At 41.7% G+C, this 22,580-nt stretch overlaps 1 protein-coding gene across 4 annotated transcripts in view; it reads left to right on the forward strand.

Annotated features, from left to right (window-relative positions):
• Nucleotides 1–22,580, forward strand: part of RIPOR2 (RHO family interacting cell polarization regulator 2) — a 141,083-nt gene that overhangs the window by 36,222 nt on the left and 82,281 nt on the right. The window contains exon 1 of one of the 4 annotated variants that reach the window (XM_075585569.1): nucleotides 7,693–7,923. The exons of the other annotated variants lie outside the window; for them this stretch is intronic. The gene's annotated coding sequence lies outside the window, so the exon portion shown is untranslated. Of the gene's footprint in view, nucleotides 1–7,692; nucleotides 7,924–22,580 lie in introns of those variants that run through there. 4 annotated transcript variants of the gene reach the window in all.

A 22,580-nucleotide genomic window follows, 5' to 3' on the forward strand; every position in this document is an offset into this window, starting at 1 on the left:
ACACAACAGATACATGCACTGTTAAGCCCAGCCATTGCCCTTACCTGTCTGGATGGATATCCCAGTTTCAGCAGAGGTATCCGCCTTATTGTGGCTCATCTGGCCCAAAACTGTATGGTACTATGTATTTGTAAATCTTTGCTCTGTGTAATGTTGGGATGCATGTATTTCTGTGGTTCTTTGATGTGTGAGGCTGGTAATACACTTACCCAGCCTGCACACCATGGAAGCTGGGCTTTGTTAATCGAGGAGGGGGGGTGCGGTGCTGGGGCCATTGTGAGGGTGGAGATGGGCGCCACTCAGGTCTGGGAAGTGTTGGTTCGAAGAACGGTGCCTTTGTCCTTCCCAAACATTGAGCCGCCTATCTGTGAGAGATATCCAGTCAGCTATGGGAACCATTGCTTGATGGAAGCCCCTTTGCTGGTTTGAAATCCTTGCTATCCATAATGCCGCACCTGGGGTCTGTCCTAACCGCATCATCACTGCCCCTGGCCATCACACACGAGCCCTTGCTCTGTGATTGGCCCACACTCAGCATCCGTGCTGTGATTGTTGACAGCTCCCCTCTATAGACTGAGATAGAGACCAAGGTTTATGTAAAGGGCTGCAGATCTCAGTTCCACAGTCGTCCCTGGAGTTACCGTGTGCTCTGAGACTTTACCGGAGACACACTAGAACAGGGTTTGGTGATTTAAATTTGCACTTCTCCAAATAGCATCCCCGAGGTCTTGAGAGACCGTAACCCCTGCGGATATGGAAATACTCTTGGGTAAGCTTACCGAAGCGGCGCTCAGCACCTTGCTAGCTAGAATTCCAACCATAACCCTTGTTTTGGTGAATGTGGGCTTGTTTTTGTGACTGTGTTGTGTCTGTTGGCTCAGGACTAAATAAATACACTTTATTGAACGCCTTTGTCGTGTCTGGTGCCTTGACACCAGTGAATTGTCCTGGTCTTCGGTGTAATGCACCATAGATACAGGCATCATACACACATGCCAGATTCATGCACCACACACTCACCAGATACAGGTGTAGCTTAGTCCACCTACCCGGCCTGCGGTTCGTGGGAGCTGCTCAGTGGTTGGCCGGAGCTGCATGTGATTGGGAGTGTGGGGGTGGCCATTTTGTTAGTTGCGCATGCGCAGTGCAGCGAGGTGCAAATGCACAGTGGAGGAGGTGGCGGCCATCTTAGGATAGCTTCGCATATGCAGCCGCTGGACTACAAGTCCCAGAATCTCTAGAGGAAGGGACTGCCCCAGCAGTGGATTGGAGCAGTGAGAGGAACAGGATATTCTCCGCGGAAGAAGGTAATGTCCAGGGAGCAGTGCTTCCTGGGCTAGGCCTAGACTTTGCCCCTAGGCCCTAGTTAGGCCCTGAGACACCAGAAGCGGAGTGTTGCAGGGATGCCCCATATAGGGACTCTTCCGCTTATTGTCATTTCTGCCCCGGTGACCAGATGACCAGGCACCAGGTCACAGGATCAGAGACAGTGTGTGAGACCCTCCGGCTGGAGCTCACACTGCGAGGCAGATCAGGACCCTTAGGAGAGAGGGGATTTGTGTTGGAGGCCCTGCTATGTGGTATCCGCTCCAACACACAACGCCAAGTAGCACCTGGGTACTGGTGTACCCAGGCAGGTACCCAACGTGCACCTACATCTACAGGGGGTAGCACTACCTCACATTTGGATGGGATTGCTGGGACAGGACACCAGGGGTTATTGGTGCCACAGAACCCTAAGTACTTTGGGGGAACCACCACGTGTTGGGGCACTGGGTTCATACTGTGGATACCGGTTATCTGTGTTAGTATGTGTGTACAGTAAAGCTTAGTTATATACATTTTGTGGTTTATTACTGTGTATTGGTTCCTGTAAGGAGTTAACCCGCAAACGCTGGGATCCCTCATAGGTGGAGGCGCTGCACACAAGGAGAAAGAGCTCACCCCAGGCTCCCAGAGGTGGAGGGTTAGGCCTCCTGTGAGCAACAGGTACAGTAGCACGCGTAGTTGCCGTGTAGTTCCCTTAGGCATAGGGATAGGGAGCTACACAGGCATCATACACACACGCGCCAGAGGCATGCACCACAGATGCATGTATCTGGTGTGTGTATGATGCATGTATCTTTGGTGCATGTCTCTGGCATGGGTGTATATGATGCATGTATCATATACACACATGCCAGAGGCATGCACCACAGATGCATGCATCATGCAAACATACATGCACATACACATTCTTTACAAAAAGTTGCTTTTTTTTATTGCAAACTAAGTGGAACTGCCACTTTAACAGTGCTATAGTTAAAGTTTGAATATGGGAAAACCTATTTTCTTAAGTTGTTAGGACAATCTATGGCTCTGCTTGTTTGTTTTCATTCAACAAAGCAATTCCCTCAATACCAGAGCAGCTGAAACTGCATACATTCCCCAAGGAGTTTCAGTAAACATTCTTGATATATCAGTCCCAAGTTTTAATACTGTACATAGAAGCTTCTAGTAAATGGCTTCCAAAAATTAATTCTGTTTTACAATTCTTTACCAATGTATTGCCACTAGCCCACACGTACTGTATTGTCACTAGCCCACACGGATTGCCACAGCTATAATTCTCTTCTCGGAGGAAATAATCCAAATACACAGGTATAACCTAAAGATAATCAGTGTTGACTGCTAACTACAATAGAAAATGACAATAATAACTGTTGTTGTTATTATTATGTATAATTTCAGGAAGAGACCAGTTGTAATGCAATGTAAGAAGAATAACATTAATAGCCTATGGAGGAAGATAGCATGCTAGCCCATTAAAGAAAAACTGTTCATAATAATTATTATATTTAACATTACTATTATTATTATTTCTATTATTTATTTGTATGTAGCACTGGAGCAGTACTTGTCAATTGACAAAATAAGATTGTTAAACAAAGAAATATGTCATAACAAAGGTGAGTTCTATAGACATACAGTATGAAGGGAAAACATAGGAGGAAGTTCCTGCTTCAGAGACCCAACTTACCTGCTACTTGCATAATATTTCATTAATGAAATGTACTTGCTTGTATGTGCTACCAACCGTTTCCGTTATTTTTATTTCGATGTGCATTAGGATACATTAAGATTAGCTGTTTAGGGTATAGAAATGATTGATACTAACTCAGAATGACATTGAAACTTAAGAAGATGAAACAAAGTCTAATGTAATTCAAGAATCCTTTGAGGGTACAGCTATATGTCAGGCTTGTCCTGAGCAGTGACCTCTTTAACTGGACTCAGCTGTGTGTGTTTGTAGAGTATACACAAGTGACCAGTAAGTACCTTGAATGTCGTTCACATTTCACAAGGCCGTGGAGTGGGGGCATTAAAAATAAATAGGCAGCGAGTTGGGCACTTGTTTTTGTAATATGAGACTTCTATGTATGATGTAATTCTCCATTTCACTACAGAAGGGTTAAAACAATTTAGTAACGGCACTTGTGTAATGCTTGCATGTGCGTGAAGATAATAATACTACTGTCTGTATGTAATATAAAGTGAAAAATAACCTAACGCAGAATTCCATGTGTGCTTATTCATGGGGGATCCCTTAGCTTGCTCTGGTTGCTAGGCACCAATTTCCAATCTATAGCTTACACAGGCTCCGAAGAGAGAACTGAATACACAGAGAATTTGTAAGAAAGATCCCTACCCACAAGGCACAGCATGTATTTTGACATGCAAATGTGTTTATTGCTCCGGCACACACTATAAGGGAATCGCATTGGTATTTTATCCGTTTTTATTGCATGGTGCCTGTCATGTTGAATTCACAACAATTTAATCACTGCACTTGTTCTCAGCATTTCCGTTAAGTATGGTTGCAATGCAAAGATGGCATATCCAAACATGTATAGGACACTTATTGAATGTAATCATTGCTACTTATTAACTGTCCCAGCTGCATATTTTGAAGTGTGTCCTCAAATGACCAATCACATGAGCCTAGGATTCAGAATTAGAATCTATCTTGGTATAAGCACCACTGTTTGCTGGTGTCAAATCAACAACAGCGTTAACCTGTTCTGTGCCAAGGGAGCTTGTAGCACAGTTCCCTGTGTACTGATGGGTTTAAAGCCAGGGTGGACAACCTTTTTTTTTTTTCAGGTGTGCCAATAAATCAGCACAATTTTGTTTGCGGGCTTATATCCCCCCCATGTCTCACAATCAGCCCCCCTCCTCATATCACTAAATTGCCCCCTCTCCACCTAAGAATTTTACCTTGGGGGCGTGGGAGGCCTTTGGTTCCGTGGCAGAGGGGAGCTGGGGCCGGATGCGGAAGTTGGACCCAACTTCAGAGCGGTCCCAACTACCGCTGCCTGCCGGGATCACCGACATGGGGGGGCTGGCGGATGGGAGACGGATGCCGGTCAATTCAAATTCCATCGCATGCCACAGATTTTCCAGCCCTGCTTTAGAGGGAACCAAATGGAGCAATCGCTCTTAATATTATAACAATACATGATTGTAGTCAGATTTGTTCTGTGATAGTGTGTTCAAGACACGGTACCATGCTAGCTACAGCATTACTAACATTGTAGTCATGAAAAAAGTTTATAATAAAACTACTTCTTCTCCTCTCATTTTCTACTAATCTTCAACGTAAACGTGCAGTTACTATAACTGCTGGATAAGTGTGCGAAAAGTAACAAGTAGTTGGCTAAATAAAATACTTTAATTATGTAGCTAATGTTTTTTAATGCTGGGGTTCATCCTAGCTTGCTAAAAAAAAAAAATAACCCTTATTGGTGCAGTAGCCTTTTAGTGGTACTTGGCGCACAAACATAATTATTGTACCAAACAATGCAAATGGATTCCTTAAACAAACGTATGCGTCATCTGTAAAGCAAAATGTAACTTTTTTTTTTTTGTTTCTAAGAAAATGTAAAAAGCTTTTTTTTTTTTTAATGGGTGCCCTGAAACGTAGTGTTCATACCAATCCGATGTTTCATTCACCGTTGTCCCTTATAGACAGCAAACCTATTAGGCCGCGTCCATGGTGAGCGCTACGGTGTGGGTGGTGCGAAGAAAATGCTGTGCCTCTATGAGACAAGCTGTAGAGCACCGGCGCTCGCAATGCGCAAGAAACCAGATACATTTGTTTCTGTTGCGCCACGGCCGGGTCACGTGAGAGCGAACCAACAGCGTGATGTCATGGCTATGCCTCTGACATGCCCCCGACACACCTCCCCATCGTATCTACGCCATGGCCACAAATGTCTCCTGCTACAGGCGTGCCTGACGCCATATGAATGCGCATGCGTGCACGACCCATGGACGCGGCCTTAGAAGAATAGGGCAGAACTAAACATACTTTGGAGGAATGAATACTTTATGGGCCACCGCTGTCCATTCCTCACGTATTTGTATTGAAAAGTATTGCACTTACCAGGTACAATACTACATATAATCATATATGTATTTTTCTTGGACTAATGGTATTTTCTGCTGTTTGATGTTATACCTGCCGTTGGAAGGTACTATTATTAGAACGCCTTGTAATATCTTATTGGAACAAGGAAGAAAAAACATTTTATCATTCTTACATGTGGCCATGCAAACTTTAAATCAATGCAAATAACATTTTGCATGCAGAGTACTTCATAAAGGTAATTCTTCTCTGAAAACTCCACGGACGTGGGATGTGATATTGCTTTGAGTTTTGCGCTTGCTGCATCATTTGTGCCCGGCTTGACAACTCCACAGCAGATTGCACTTCAATAGAGTGAATAATTTATAGGTAGCACTATCACAATAACAGTACAATGGCAGCTTTTATGCCTGTCTAATTATGGAATGAACGAGGGAGCATTATCTGGCATTTTCCACTGAATTAGCAAAACAAGACACACAGGGCAAAAAACAGAGCCTTTCAATACCAGACATGATCTCAGTATAATTTAATCTGGCCGAAGATCTGGGGGAAAAGTGGACAGGATCTTTTGTTTAAAACTATTGAAAGTGTTTAATGGCTTTAGTAATACATTAGTGTGGAGAGAGCTTGATGCTTTTGCTGTCACAATAAGATATAGACAGCATGCGTACAAAGTGACACAGTCCCATCCCACTAATTCTACAATGAGTCAAAGTATTCATTATCAGTCCAGAAAAGCAAAGGCCTCTCTGTTACAACAGCCCTGCTAGCTAAACTTCCAATGATGTCATGGACATTAAGGAAGAACTATACATGAGTTTAATCTGCATTCACACATAACCATTTGCAGTAAATTGCAACATAGTGGTAGACGTAACCAATATACCAATGCATCGGTTTTTGAATGCTTGTTTCATAACTTGATATATTTGTTAGATAGTATTTAGGACTTAGAAGAAGACTTTAATCTAGTCCGGAAGCCATGCTGACAAAACATATTTATTTTTGTGCACATAATGTGAAATCATGGTTTTTTTTGTTTTTTTAGAATGGGTGATTTGTTAGAAAACAGAAAAAGAGGATGTGAAATTGTGGTTGGAATCTCTGATTCACAATTTTGATTAGCTATCTGTTAACAAATCTGCTAATTGTGATTAGCTATTTTTTTTACGTAATGTTATTTACAATAAAATTCCAATCTTTGTCATTCTATTCATACCTCATGTTACTGATACTCAAAACATAACCTAGTACTTCTATATAAAGGAACATCTGCAGCCAATGACCTCATCATAAAACTATGGTTTCCACTTAATGGCCAAAGCTTTTTGCCACCTTCATGGTTATCCATCATTATTTAATTCAATAATGCACACAAGAGATGGCCACCATCAACTTATGACCCTAGCGGGCTGTGGTAGTGACCTATGATAATATAACATTTTGGAAACCTAAGACCTGCCAGTTGCTACTCTCATGGTTATATTAAACAACCTAAAAGATTGGTCCAGGCCTCTCTGAAAATGTGGGCTAAATGCGCCCTACACATGTCTTTATAGAAAAAGAATTTAATTAAAATGCTGATCAGTACTGGGTTCAATTACAACCCATATGTTATCATATGTATTACATTTCAAGAGAGGAATTCTTGCTAAAGACCTTTGTACATTTTTATTTTGAGTGATCTAATCTCCATATACTGTCTATCTTTTCTGCAATTGAATCTTATAGATAAATGCTGAAACTTGTAGAATGTGTTGTATGGTTAAATGATTTGCTAATTTCAGGCAAATCCTACATATACTAAAGGAAAACAAATCCATCATAATATTGTCCTATTTTAAAATAGTGGGGAAATGTGGGGGGATCAAATCAATATTAAATGCATGTACAATTATTTCTATCAAGGTGATGAATTATGTAAGTTTGAGGATCCGCAAATTACAAGGAAAAACACACATGGGTATTTTATTCTTGCAATTCTCATTAAAAATCATGCAATAAATATGTTGATGCATAGAAATGAAGAGAACCCACAGCAGCATACAAGTTTGCGTAGGGGGTTTCTAACCAACACAAACATGTATTTTTAAATTGTAGGGAACTACTGTACAACATTTAAATGGCCAGAAACAGCTGCTTGGAACTTAGGTTCTCAAACTTCACAGGAATCAGGCAAAGATCCAACCCCTTTCCTCCCCCTTCTTTCCTCCCTTTTTCTCTCTCTCTCCCTGCCTATTTAACATACAGTAGCTGCTGCTGCTGCTGCTGCTGCTGCTACTGCTGCTGCTACTGCTGCTAGCAGTGTGAGTTATAGCAGCCAGCAACTGAGGACAAGCTGCTGACTGATCTATTTTTTTGGCACTGAAGCAACAACTAAGCCTGGTCAGCCTGGGCATGTTGGAGGTATAATCAGATACAATGGCTCTAGCCTGGTTGGAATGAAGCTTTGTTGATAAGTAGAAAACTACAAAGCTAAACAGGGATACTTACCATCCACCAGCACTTTGAAGGTAAGAGGATACCCACTGAGATGGGCAAATCTGATTTAATTGTGATAACTTGTGAAGCATTGTGATTTAGCTTTTTTTGTTGATGTTAGAATCGAGCATATGTGGTAGATGATGTTAGTGAGATGGCATTTTTAACGTGAGAGTGAAGCAGATAAGAAAAATGCAGTGGAAAAAATGATTTCTGTATGCACAACAGGGATATATTTCCAGGTGAATAAATGTGTGTAAAGTATGGCGTAAGATGCATCAGTAGTGTCTTTATGGGTTATGTCATAAAGTGACTACTAACAAACATTGCTGTGTGATGATCAGTGGTTACAGTAGAGGTCCATGTGGTTGAACACAGAAACATACAATCCTTGGGTACTGTGGTGTTATTTGGACACACGGCTATTAGTCAATTTTTGGCATAATAAAAAACATTATTTTCAAAAGATACATCAATTGTTGAATAGATAAGTGTTACATAAAAAGTACCTGCTCTCTACAGCCATACTTCAATCATTGGTAATAGTACTTTTGAGCTGTTTATGTAACTTTAGGTGCGTATCGGCTAAATAGTGATCATTTAATACATATCCCTTAATAATGTATGGTATATTATTCTTTGAGGGGTTGTTTGCTAGAACATTTTCCTTCTCTTTTTGGAGTTGATATCCCGTTTTATTGAAGCTAATTGGAAATGTGATTTCTAACATGAACTGTAGTACAGTTTGATAGCTTTAAAGTGCAATTCTATTCGCATGGATATTTATTTTTAAATAATTTGGTAAAGGAGACCCCCGGAATAGCAAGGTGCTATCCTTTATCAAAAATAGAGTTTACTCTTGATTCCATTGATTCTTGAGGACACTGGTAACCAGGCATAGAAACCAAATGGCTACTAGCTTACTCTGATCCAGAATGGGAATGCATACGCTATTATCAATGGATGGATGTTTTTCTACATGGATGAAGAAGGAAGTAGACTGGTGGCCAATTTTTATTTTGTATTTTGGAAACAGAGATGTTTTCAATGGAAAACCTGGGGACTTATATTGGTATATTTAGCAGATAAAAAAAATCCTGTGTGGCTGGGATATGTACATTTAAAGCATATTCGTGTAACATAAAAGGTTCAGAAATATACTGTATCAAATAAAAACTGTATACTGAATAATCCACATACAACAGCAAAACAAAGCAACAGAGGGCAATAGAATGATCAAACAAAAATGGAAAGATGATTATTCTTTCTATGTTGAAGGCATGGGTTTATGAATAAAGCCTTTTCTTGTTAAGTAGGACACTCGGGACAACACTGGAAGCATTAGCTCTGTCACACAATGAGTGAGTCACTTTATCTCTCCGTGTTTCAAGTAGCAACGTTACACCTGCATTGTAACATCAGGCACAGCACAAAGTATAATGGCATTATTGTATATAGAAATTAGGAACATTATCATAACTGAGCAAGACTTCAATTATTGTCAAATAGATTTATTTAATGTGCATAGCCCAAGATCTCTGAATATACAGGACTTTTTTCAAGAACCAAAACATTGGACTATGAACTGTGAATGTATTGTGTTTATTTTGAATTTTTTCTCTTGTTTGTCCACGCTAAGGGACACAAGCGTCCCTCCATCCCAGGGATTCAACTTTGTCTTCACCTCCTACATTTTTGCAACCAATGAAAGATAACATGTAGTTATGATTGCTCATTTATATTTGTGTTGTCTCATGCTGTCGTATGCCAGTTATAATACACAATAACTGCTAGCAGATTGTCAGTCAAGACTATTTGCATGAGGGCCCTTGGTTTTACCCTCACACTGGGATAGAAGAAGCAGACACATTTGTAGCGGCTTACTTGTAAATCTTTGTTGACTGGTTAGGCAATTAATTGCTAGTGGCTGTTAAGTACACATGCCTGAAACAGTGACGCTGAGGCTTCTGAATATAATGTACAGGTAATTGGGTGAACCATTCCAGTAGTATAAACCCCATACAGACATTATAATAGACCAACTCACTAGACATACTGTATCAACTATGAAAATATTTGGGGGATACGGTTGGAGTATCTCTCTCATTAAGGACAGACACAAAATATGTTGTGTTGTGTAGAAACGTGACAAAAACCATCCCCCATACCGTGCACAGCAAATACAAATACCATGTGTGGGCACATTCATGCGTCTCAGATCGGTCTGCTACTCTGCCTTTCCCCATTATCTCTTAGTACACAGTGCTTCCACTGCAGCCAGGGATTCTGGGTAATAACATGCAAATGAGTAGTGTCACCTTTTTTGCTTCTTTTCAATTTTAACATGGACCGCTATAGGTTTATGTCTGCTCTATTAAAGGAATAATCCAAGTCGGTTTTTATTTCCCCCATCATTTTTTTAATACAGGATTGAAGCAGGGTGTCCCCGGAGCGGAACCCCGTTTAATTTATGCTCCGTGGGCCCCCTGATCCAGAGGTACTTACCTCCTTACCTGCAGTTTTCAGCTTCCTCGTCACATGGGCCAATAGGAAAACGCCCCTGATGATGTCCCGGCTTCCTATTGGCCCACATGGCCCAGGAGCTTTGAAAAACAGATATACAGTGAACCCTGAAGTGGCTACCGGTGCACCCAATTGAGGGAAGTACCTCCGGAAGCAGGGGATCCCTGGAGCTGAAATGAATGGGGTTCCTCTCCGGACACCCCCAGCTTTAATTCTGTATATTAAAAAAAAACATGGCTTGGATTATCTTTTAAAGGACAAGATTTTCTGAGCACCAGTGAGTCATTTATTGGATTGAATATGAGTGACCAATGTAGGGACCAGGTATTAGGGATTCATTGGGTAAATACTTAGTGGCGATTATTCCCACTGCATAGTAAGTTGGTTGTAATGTTTACCACCTGTCTTAGGCAGTCAGTAAGTACTATTTTAGTATAACCCGTTCACATACAGGACTATACATGACTTGGTGGTGTCAGGAAATTTTGGAGCCTATAAGTGGGACAAATTTAAATTTTTGGTGTCAAATTGCAGCACGGAAATCCCAAATGATATTACACTTGTGTGCTCCCATGTACTAATGGATTTTTTTTCTCAGTGTGTGTTTTAAGCATCAATAATGTATGTAGTAATGTATATTGGTGCACACGAGGGAATATAAATGGTATGTAGTACTATCTGTGCACCAAACACAATTGTAGCACACGCATCAAAATCATCCACCGAGTTGAACCTGGCGTAAACCCTAAGAAGTCTCTGTATATTTTGTTAGCGCACAATTGTTGCTATGTACAGTATCAACCAAAAATGTATTTAACACAGCACAGATGTTTTTGATCAAACTTACCCCCATTAACAAGTTTTAACACTAACAGATTTGAAAATAAATGAAAAAGTGGGTGCCATAAACCTGGCCTGGCTTTTCAGGTGTGGTCTTGTTGTCTGTTCATACTGTATATGTGTGTGAATGCAGAATTCAGCCACATCAATGCAGCCTACAGCAATGTTTTCCCATTTGACTTCTGAAGGGTATTACTTGTTTGTTGATTTCCCACTAAGGCTTCATTGTTTTCTAACTTTTATAAGACCCAGTTTTTTTATTTGCAATAACAAACATGCCCATTTAATGAAAAGATGTCGGCATGATTACACTAATGGTGAAAGTATGTCGTTATTTAAGCGTCGGACTCGTGGCTTGAGGTTTTTTTAGTTAAACGGATTGAAAAGTATAAGCAGTGACATTAAGTGACTGCATAGATTTGTGTAAAATGAAAAGTAAAAATAGAAATTCATATAAAGAGAAATGAAGTTGCCATACATTTGACAATGACTCGGAAACAAAGCTTTTAGGTAAAGCAGCATTTTATTACAATATTCCTGTGCTTATGACCTAACCCACAATTGGACAGAGCTGAAGATGATCATTTTAGTGTCTGTACGGTACTCACGGAACGTTTATAAAACCTAACCTAGACATAAGGGCATCTAGATTTCATCTTGCGTAGTGGTACATTCAAAGAACTTCCTCTTGTTGCCTTTGGAACTGCCTTTCAATTGCGCTCTCCTGGAAGTTTGAGAACCTTGGTTAGAAATATTTGGCTAGTACAGTATATTAGGAAGGCCAAGGTGAAACAACTGGGTTTTCAAGATCTTGTTTTCCCTTTCATTAAAGAAGGCAATACTTGGAAATGTAAGGATCTACATTAAATTAAACAAATTAGCTTTTTTGGTCCTTGACGAGTCTTCTGTATGTTGTCTTCAAGTGTCTTGAAGAAGAAGCCTACAAGGTTTTGAATGCTCTGTACACTATAACTTCATATATGGTACACTCTGAAGTTGGACCACTAAAGGTACCCCAACTAATATGGGATCTGCATTCTATTAACCAATAATTATTCTAGTGTATTAAGAAATTCACTCAGTCAATAAACATGGCATTTTCAAACTGTATTACTGGCTCTTCTGCATGGAGAATCCATTTCCTAATGTAGCTCTATATCTTGAATGCACTTGGATTGTATTACAGGCTCCTATTATATTTTGTTTAGAATTTTATAGGTTAAAATATACTGTACATGTATAAATATGTTTATAAAACCAAAAACCGTAGGGCTGGTTACAGAACGTTTGATGAATTCTGTTTTGATGGTACAACATTTAATTTGATTTGCTTATGTAACGGCATTTCCCCCACCCTCTGGGAGATTCCCCTGTTACCACGTGTATGGTGCATGCTACCTGTTGGCTCACAGAATGCTGAGTTGTCCACCAATGGTTGTGGGAATTGCAGGACAGGCTTCTGGGGTATATACCCAACATTTACTCCATGGTACACAGCGCCTCCATCTGCCGTAAGCTCCAGATGTATGGAGGCGATCTCCTACGGTGGAAACACTTACCTCCCCCCCAGTAAGATCACACACTAGGCAGGAGGTATATTCAACTGAAACGGATTTATTCCTGTACAATCACAGCACACGGCAGTCCTCTGCCCAATACAGTCTCTTCACTGGTCTCTAAACTTAGGATGGTCCCTGGACCTTTACTACCGGTCAATGGCCCCCGCAGCAGTCCCGGCTCTTCCCCAGCCCTCTAGCAGGACCAGGGAAAAGGTAATCACTCACTCAAATGTAGAGACACTACTGAATTTGGGGTTGCACCTCCCTCAAGTACAGTAGGGAGAAGGTACTAGGTCTGGACCCAGGATTGGGCATAACACAGACCTAGTCACACATCCTCCCCTGTCACTCAAGGGAAGCTGCCTGTGTGGGGAAAACCCATGATTGGTACTGGCACTGCTTGCTCTTACAAGGACTTGCATGCCAGTGAGGGCAGAATGATATCCAGAAACCAGCCATGGCTACACTTACTATTATTTTATTTTTAAGATTTTATCCGGGCAGGCTGTTTTTTTCAAAGATGTTTGTGTTAATTACCTTGAAGCAGCTACCGCAGGCCAGTTGGCTACTGTATCAGCAAGGCGTACTGTTAGCATTAATTAAGAGGATGCAAAAATAATGCATGACTGAGCTTGTAACCATGCAACATAGATATAAATTCACTGATAGACATGCATCACTACTGTATGTAATCATTGCCTCCATCCCTATAAAGAACCAAAGGACTATACAAAGCATCTGCATATAATGCATCACCTTCATCTCATGCGTCACAGGACTCTTAGAATTTGGCATGTTGAGCAGAATTGCTTTCTCTTCCTGAGCGTAGGCAATGGCCTATTATAACTAGCAGTTGCATAAGCACATAATTGTATAAAAGCTGTACACTTGCTAGTCAAGGAAAGCTCGGATGTATAGCTTTGTGGAAATAAGATATGTTCAACAATATGACTACATTAGGTAAAACAGTTTCAATCGGAATGCATTTGCACTTAAAGATAATATATACCACTGTGTTTTTAAGCTTAAATATTTCTATAATGAGAATCCAGCAATCACATATGTTGAATTACAGGTTGTTTACCTCTGTGTTGTTTGCATTGCTCATGGGTCATATTTAAACAAAATAATACAGTAATAGTGGTGAAATAATGCATGTAAAATGTACCGTAGATATTCATAATAATAATAATCCCAACTGGACAGGGCATTGCATGGCATGTAATGCCCTAACCAATCAATGGTCTGAATAAGCATTGGCCTGCAAAGGATCAACTGCAAAATATTCCCTTGTTAATTAAGGGTTTTTATCAAAAGGTTCAAATTGCTATATTAGGATGGGCGACTCCTTCTTCTGCTATACTGCAGGATATGCCTACAGTATATACAATCTTAAAAGTGTTAAGGTACTTCAAGTTTACCTTATAGGGGGGCACATGGTTGCCTTCCATTAAGCCTTAAAGATATGGGGACTATTCATTAAACTGTGACAATTTAGTTTGAATAATTCTGCCCATATGTGTTTTCTACTGTGGTTGATCAGAAGTACCCTACAGATATTTTATCCTATTTCCGGGCATCACGGGGTGTTCTGGGTAACGTACAATTCCTTTTTAGTAAGGAAGAGAAACTCTGGGATCAAAGCTAGTCTCCCTTATAGTTATATTTAAAATTGAAATCGTGAGTAGATGGAGGACTTTAATTAAAAAGACAACTTAAAATATTAATTGACTACGCTAGAATACAATGTAAGTGTAACGGTGTTTCCCCCACCCTCTGGGAGATTTCCCTGTTACTAGCTGTTTGGTGCATGATACCTGTAGGCTCACAGAATTGCTGAGTTGTCTGCCGATGTTTTTGGGGACCCAAGACAAGCTGGGGTACATACCCGACAGACCTCTAGTGGTACAGCGCCTCCATCTGCCGCAGGCTCCAGATGTATGGAGGTGATCTCCTACGGTAGAACACAATTCCCTCTCCTTTCCCAGAAAGATTACACATCAGGCAGGAGGTATGAATAACTGGAAAGGATTTATTCTGTTCAGCCGCACAGTCACAGCAGGCTTCTGCCCAATACAGTCTCTGGCTTGTTATCCCGCTGTAGGGTGGTCTCTGGACCTACACTACGGATCAAGGGTCCCGCAGCAGTCCTTGCTCTTCCCTGGCTCTCTAACAGGGTCAGGGGAAAGGTACACACTCCCTCTTCCCTTTTGGGTCAGAGTAACAGGGAAGGCCAATATGCAGGCAACCTGTGTGTGACCTGCCTCTCAAGTGGGGAAAGGCGCTAACTAAATTTGGGTTGTAACTCCCATAAGTGCAGTAGGAGGAGGGCACCAGGTCTGACCCAGGATTGGGTAGAACCCAGGCCTAGTAACCCCTCCCCTCCTGTCACTCAAGGGTACTGCTGTGAGTGGGGAAAACCCATGATGGATCATAGCAGGCCTGTTCTCACCAGGACTTACTGCTAGGGAGGGCAGACTGGTAGCCAATAACCAGTCCTGGCTGCATAAGTAATTAATAAATACCTTTTCAATAAAGTAATACTTTCAATTAACTGACTATTGACACATAATAATGCAATTTTATACTGTATGTTTAATTTTTAATATTAAGAAAAATGTGCAGTCCATTTGAAAAAGAACCTCCCAGGCTTTTTATTCATTGTGCTTTGTGGGACAGACCTTTGTATGACACAACTCCTGAAACTGGTGTATTTTACTTTCCTGGACAGAACACGGTGAGAATTTGACCTGCTTCCACCTGATTGAAGAGTACCATGAACCCTCTTACTTCATTCCTTCCTATGATAAATGGCTCTCAATCAGTACAATGTTTGATTAAATCAAGGGGGAAAGAGATTAATACCTCTAGTGAGTCAACATACATTTATGCAAATTGTTATGTCTAATTAATATAGCACGTGCTTTGTTTGATTGCTCCTAACATGTCCTCCCTCTATCCTTCTGAAATCATAGCCCCATCACACATGGGGCAGAAATTACCTTGTTCCATTGATATTACGACATGCCGTGTAAAAATGCCTTTCATTGCGCCATTTTAGAGCCAAAATTGCCTTTGAACCTAGACCCACATAAAGAACATTGGAAGGTGAAGTTACAATATCTAAAGTTGTTGTCATAAATAAATAATAGTGTCTGGAAGTAAATGGAATTCACAACATCAGGAAAGGATCAACTTTTTATTTTACATGTATCACTTTAATATTGGGGATCTCTTTTAACAGCTTAATTATGGTTAATTTAGTTTAAAAAAAAAAAAAAAACAACCCTGTGAGCTTTGCCCTCCTGATACACTTAATAATGTGTTATTTTTGTGAAATTATTTTTCTCCTTTGGCCATTCCAGACCTCCTTTCCTACTATTTCTATTTATCTGAGAAACTCCGTTGACAATGATATGACTTTCTGCTTTCTGCCAGATGAAAGTTCCAGCGCATCTCAATTAAGGATTAAAATGTCTTCCTGATTTCCCTTCCAAATTCTCACATGCTTCAAATTTCTATTTTGTGGTTGTGTCTATGGGAATCTTCCTGCCCCCACGTGAACATAAACAGTAATAATACCCTCCCCTCCAACCCAATCAAGCTCTTTCCCCCCTCTGTTCATTCAGTATTTCTTTCTCTCCAGCCTACCTACAATACAGTTCTTCAAAATCAATCTTACGTCTTTGCACACAAAAGGCTGGCACAAATTGCGCAAACCGCTTCCTTCCTTCTCAGAGGAAGGAACAAATTGAAACTGACAATTTCTTGGAACTGGTACCGAGCTTGAAGTGCACACAGCTATCTGCCAGCCATTTAAAGCCTCAGAAATGCCAGTTCCCAGTGCAGGACCTGGTGTTGATTTTGACTAAGGGAGTCAGGCATCTAATTACTGCTGTCCCATAGCTCTCAGAGTGCAGCAATCTGCTTACACTCCGTTTTTCACAACGCAGTTGCAGCTTCCTAGCGTGGTGCTGAAAACCTGTAACCTTTCAAGGTCCTCAATCTTGCAATCATTTCTACAATGCAGAATAAGCTTGAGAACCAGTCACTTGGCAGCAGTCCCACAGGGCTTTGTCACATGTTATAATCATCTACTTTTTACATTTCCAGAAGGCTGATGTTTCATGATAGAATCTATCTTTGTTTTGTTGAGCACGGCATTAATGCGTCTGTGCATAAAAACGAGGGGATGTGCGTTTCTGGAGGGAGTTCTCTTAAAAAGTAGAAGTACAAAGGAGAAAGGGAGACAGGCAATTTGCCATTATGTTTGGGCAAATGACATTGTAAAACTGTTCTTTTGGAGAAGTGATTTGCAGTGGAGAGCTGTGTGGAGCTAATGAATTTAACTTTAACATGCATTATGAGTTTAAAGGGGAAACAAACTGTGCCCTTTCTAAACATGCTTCATAATGTATGTAACAGTGTTTCCCCCCCCCCCCCCAATCGCAGATAGGGGCCCCATTACGGGGTGTGTGTGGTGCATACCTGCTGGTAACAATAGGGCTGAGTCGTCCGCGATGACTTTGGGACACAGGAACAGGCTTCTGGGGTCCATACCCCACATAATACTTAGCAGTGCAGCGCCTCCATCTGCCGTAGGCTCCAGGGATATGGAGATGATCTCCCACGGTAGAACTTATACCTCTCCCCCCCAGTTAGATCACACACTAGGCTGGAGGTATATTGCAAACAGGAACGGTTTATTACTATACACTTAGCAGTAACTCAACAGCTACTCAGCAGTCTTCTGCCAGATAAAGTCTCTTTAGATCAGCTCTCAATGGAGATGGTCCCTGGACCGTCACTACAGGCCAAGGGCACCCGCAGCCATCCTAGCTCTTCCCCACCTCCCTAGCGGAGGCAGAGGTATAGGTCCACACTCACTTCTCCCCGTAGGGAAGAGAACATGGGTAGGCCCCAATCTCAGGCTCCCAGATGTGTGACCTGCCTTCCTCAGAGGGAAGGAACCCCAAAATGTAGGGCGGTTCTGCCCTTAAGTACAGCCAGAAGATGGGCACCCCATTCTCCCAGCTACAACAGGATGTGCCACCCTCTGCTGTCACTCAAGGGCAGTACCAAAGGTGAAGGGAAAAACTCCATGATAACTACCGGCAACATAAAAGTACCAGGGTTTATTGCCAGCCCATTGGGTAGAATAGCCAGGGGGTACCCCGCTACATGTATTTTTTTTTATTAGTAAGGGGTGGTGGAGCCGACATTCTTGGGTGAGCGACATGACCATGGCCATTTTTACTTCTCATAGTTGTCAGTAAATGTGCTGGAACCAAAGGGAAATATGCTGGATAATGCATAGTCAGACAGCTTAACTAGTTTCCGTTTACAAGCACCACAAGTTCTATAAGTTTACTTCACTTTATTGAAAAGCAGCAGATCACAGATATACTTGTAGATGGTGTAGTGAGAGAGAGTTTGTCTGCAATAATAGTGCTTGATAGTAAGGACAAAAAGTAAAAACGATGCTTCTTACCAGGAACTGAGGGCATAGGTAGTGCCTGCTAGCCTGCTGAGGTGAAAAGAAAGCAAAATGGAGGCTCCTCACAGGAACAGAGCTGGGCTAAGGAAACTGAATACAGGCAGGGGTTAGTGGAACAGTCCACTATGCCAGGGGAATAACAGGGGTAGTCATAGCAACCACTGCAGGAGGCTAGGAGAAAAAGAAACTAATGTATCCAAATCGCCTGCACTGGGAATAATAACTGCAGGGAAAGTACTACAATATAAAGGGCCAGAAGGCAGAGCTGCAAAAAGGGAAAGGGAACAGAACTATGATTCTAGTTCCAGGACAGTAAATACTGGTCCATTGCAGGTGTAACCCTTGTACCCCACACCCTAAGTGAGATTGGGGTCATCTGTTTCTCTGGCAGAAGCCAGAGCATAAGAAGCCAGTGGAGTGTAAGGGGGGTCAATGGCCCATAGATTAACCCATTACTGCCCTGGTCACAGGTACAGCAAAACACCATTTAGGTGTTGTGCTGTAGCTGTGTGTCAACAGAAGGGCCGAGTGCTCCGCGGTGTTGTGGAGAGAAAAGGACAGGTTTACAGATTTCCTTAGTTGTGGGTGCAGCGAGGTTACCTTACTTGTGGGTGCAGCTCCTCCAGTCAGCATGGGTCCTTTGGATGGAAGGTGAATCCATACTGACACCTTGTTCTTGATTCTCAGACATTGAAGCCCACTGGTGATGGCACAACTGTGTTTATTGGCAGGTACATATCTCACAGCATGGCATTGCTTTCTTCTTTGGCCTATTCATATTAATGGTTCTCCCCCTAGGCCTCCTAGTGAGACCCAGGGTAGCTGGTACTCACTCCACAGGGGTAGGAAAGAGACACCCCTACTTTTGTGAGTGTCAGTATTTATACCCTTTGGGTGTGACTGTAACTCTGTCTCATAACAAAACAGATCTGGATACTGATAGGCCATCACATCCAGTATGTGGCCCAATCAGTACCCACCCCTCAGGCTGACACTCGCTGGCTGTTGCTAGGCCCGCCCTTGTATACATCTAATGTATCCAAGGCTACAAAAGCACACAGGGCCTTTTTGAAGGAATTAGCCCATCCACTGCCTGCACCCAACAGGGCTTATACTGGTAGGGCCCAGGAAAAGAAGTAGTGGCCAGGGGCTAGGCTACACAAGTTAAAACAGGGATCTCTTGGGTGAAAGAACAATGCTCGGTTGAGTTCTTATTACCTGCACAATACAAACCAAATTACATTGTTTTCAATGTAAGTTCAGTTCAAGTGTACTAACGTTTTTTTTTGTTTTTGTTTTGGCAAAGTTGACTAATAATGATTCTTACCATTTTTTCTAATGTACCAAAAAACACTTAAAACCACAAGCGTCTCTTTAGCATGTGCAGTACATTAGCACACTGCTTCAGCTGTGAGAATTCTGTCCCTTCTAGCAAATGTAGTCATAGCAACAAGATTTTCTCCAAACACAATACAACTCCATGAAATTGTTAGGATTTATTTAGTTGTTTGGGGGTATGTCATTTATTTAGCATCATATGGTGTATGAGATGGCAAGAACGTTCATCCCCCTCTTAGGTAATGCTATGCTTGTTACAAGCAACCGTGAAGATAAAGAAAACAATCGCAATATTTAGGGTTTTACGGCTGCAGTCCCAGGAACAGCTGTTAGAATTGCAACTGAATAAAAGCACCAAACCATGAAACGACTTCTATACTACAGTACCTTTCATCTTTGCTTAACAATTTAAGATGTCATTAATAGGTTTTCAGATTTTGGAGCCTAAGTTAGAGTAGCGTACAGTACAAAATTCCATTTGTCTCTTCATCCTCACTGCCAGAGGGGTGTTGCAATGCAATGGCTATGAAAGAGTTAAATATTCCTTACATATTTATTTTGCTAGAGGCTAATTATGGGATGAGTTATAAAGTGGTTCTTCATTTTTTTTGTATGCTGTGATTCCTTTTATTAGACCAACATGATAAAATAATAGTGTGCAGGTCTCTTTTCAAGTGTAATGTAGCACATGGGAAAGGAAGCATACAGTATATACTCAAAGCACAAATGCAGGGCTGGAAATATACAGTACCCTTTTATTCAGTACCAGAAAGTATTTATTTGTTGTTATTATTTCTCCAAATTATAAAGCTAATTGTGTGGGTTTTTTTCATGATGAATTCTGTTAAGGTTAATAATGGAAAGCCATTTATAAATTTAAATATACATATATATTTTTTTACCAACTGCATCTTCAGTAAACTCCAGCTTCATAGGAACTATTATATAAACAGTGGCATCTGAGACAAATTGGGTATTTTTTGCAGTATGAATGATGCTAATACTTCTGTAATATACATTTTGCATTTTAGGGGGCCGCTCCTCTTAGGACCAAAGTGAACTCATTCCAGTGACATGTTGAAAGGGTCTTAACTTTTATTACCTCAGTGTGACACCTACTGTATACTATATGTATATGTAATGATTTTTGAAGGTTAGACGTGGGAGAGGTTTGATTTCCTCTGGCTGATCTTTCTGTGTGATCAGTAAGTGCTTTAATAGACAGAGTCCAACCTCCCAACCTGCTCACAACTGGTTCTCTGATAAGGACAGGGTGAGATAAGGGTAAAGAAAGCACTTAATTGACAAACCATTCCCCATTCAGAGGCCTCTAAGAAATTCAACAGGTCAACTATGTGGGATTACACATGTAGCACATGTCCCCCCACACCCATCCCCCGACCCCCCTGGGAGATTATGGCTATGCGACTGCTTTGTGTAGTACTGGTTACCTGCGAAGGAACAGGAGAGATGAGTTTCCCACGATGATGTGGGGGTACAGGGCAGGCTTTTAGGGAATCTTTTGGTTCTTTTTTCTTCTTGGTTTCAGCGCCTCCATACATAGGGGGCTTAAGCAAGGCTGAAGGGGGTCCCCACTATGGCAGTCCTTAATATCACTTCCACTCTCCACACAGACTGCAGCGGGGCCAGAAGTCCAAATGAGGATGTTCTTTATTACAGCAGCCACTGCTGTTGTTGTTGTTGCAGCGTATGCTCAAATTGATAGGTTAGATCCCTGGCTTCTGGATGGTACAGGCCTGCGGGTAATGATGAGGCCTAGCTGGATTAGGTAATGTGTTCAGCCCATGAGGGGCTGATCACATGTCTCACCCCCGGCCGGGAGGAGACGTTTCCAATACATCCTACCCCATGCAGGGGCAGGCTGGAACACCCTCAAGGTCTCACCCCAAGGGGCTGAACTTCAATCTCTAATTTTGGCACTTCCTTTCTGAAGCTCAAAGAGGGAGGGCCCAGTATCTGTACCACCATTGGCTATCATAGATCCCTGTGTCAACTCCACTCCTGTCACTCAGGAATTTAGCATGAGGGGGAAAACCCCATATGATAGCCTGTCTACATCTTATTAGAACTTACATGACAGGGTTAAGGTAGAGAGATAGCTGGACCAGCCACCGCTGTACACCCTTTAACCCTTTGGCTTCCCCAAGATATAGCTACTAAGTCATGGGCTCTTGCACCCTGGGCGCCCCATGACTTATTATCTACGTAAACAAATTCACGTTCCGTTTAGGGGAGATTGCCTCAGTGAGCAGGACACGATCTACAGTGATGGCGGACTGGAGGGGGATTACTCCTCCCCTTCCGTACCATCATCAGTGACTGATCGATCACGTGACTGATTCGGAGAGTGGTCACGGGATCGCGAGGGCCAGAGGGGCCGCAACACTTTGGCCCCTCTGGCACTCAAAAGGTTAAAGTACTCTACATCATCCTGTGTCCCAGGGTGGTTTCCTTCATCAAAATGGAGGCTTACCTTGTCCTCCGCAGGACCACAATGTTCCCAGTGCGGATTCATTTCAATAGCCTGATTATGTTCTAAGATGGTCAAAACTGAAATTAGTCTGACAAAATCATGCAGGATTTTACCTCTAAAGAAAAAGATACCTTTAACAAAATAATGATTTCATATTTATAGTATTGAGTTTTTTTGATAAGTATAAAAAGCTTAATTGTTGTACAATGGTGTTTAGTTCCTCAGCCCCCCTCCCACAAGCCTGGCGTCTTCAAGTCTAGCTTGGCCAGGATACCCTTTGTTTAAAGTGTGAAGTACAAAACTTAATATCAAGTACCCATGTCCTGCATTCCTGTGTGCTCGCATACACAAGCAGGGTGGGGGAGTCTTTGATCAGGAGTTTATGATCGACCATTTGTCTCCCATCCTGATCATTTACATAACATATGGGCTCTGAGT

Source organism: Ascaphus truei, chromosome 2 (genome assembly GCF_040206685.1).
Source record: "Ascaphus truei isolate aAscTru1 chromosome 2, aAscTru1.hap1, whole genome shotgun sequence".
NCBI classification, from domain to species: Eukaryota; Metazoa; Chordata; class Amphibia; order Anura; family Ascaphidae; genus Ascaphus; species Ascaphus truei.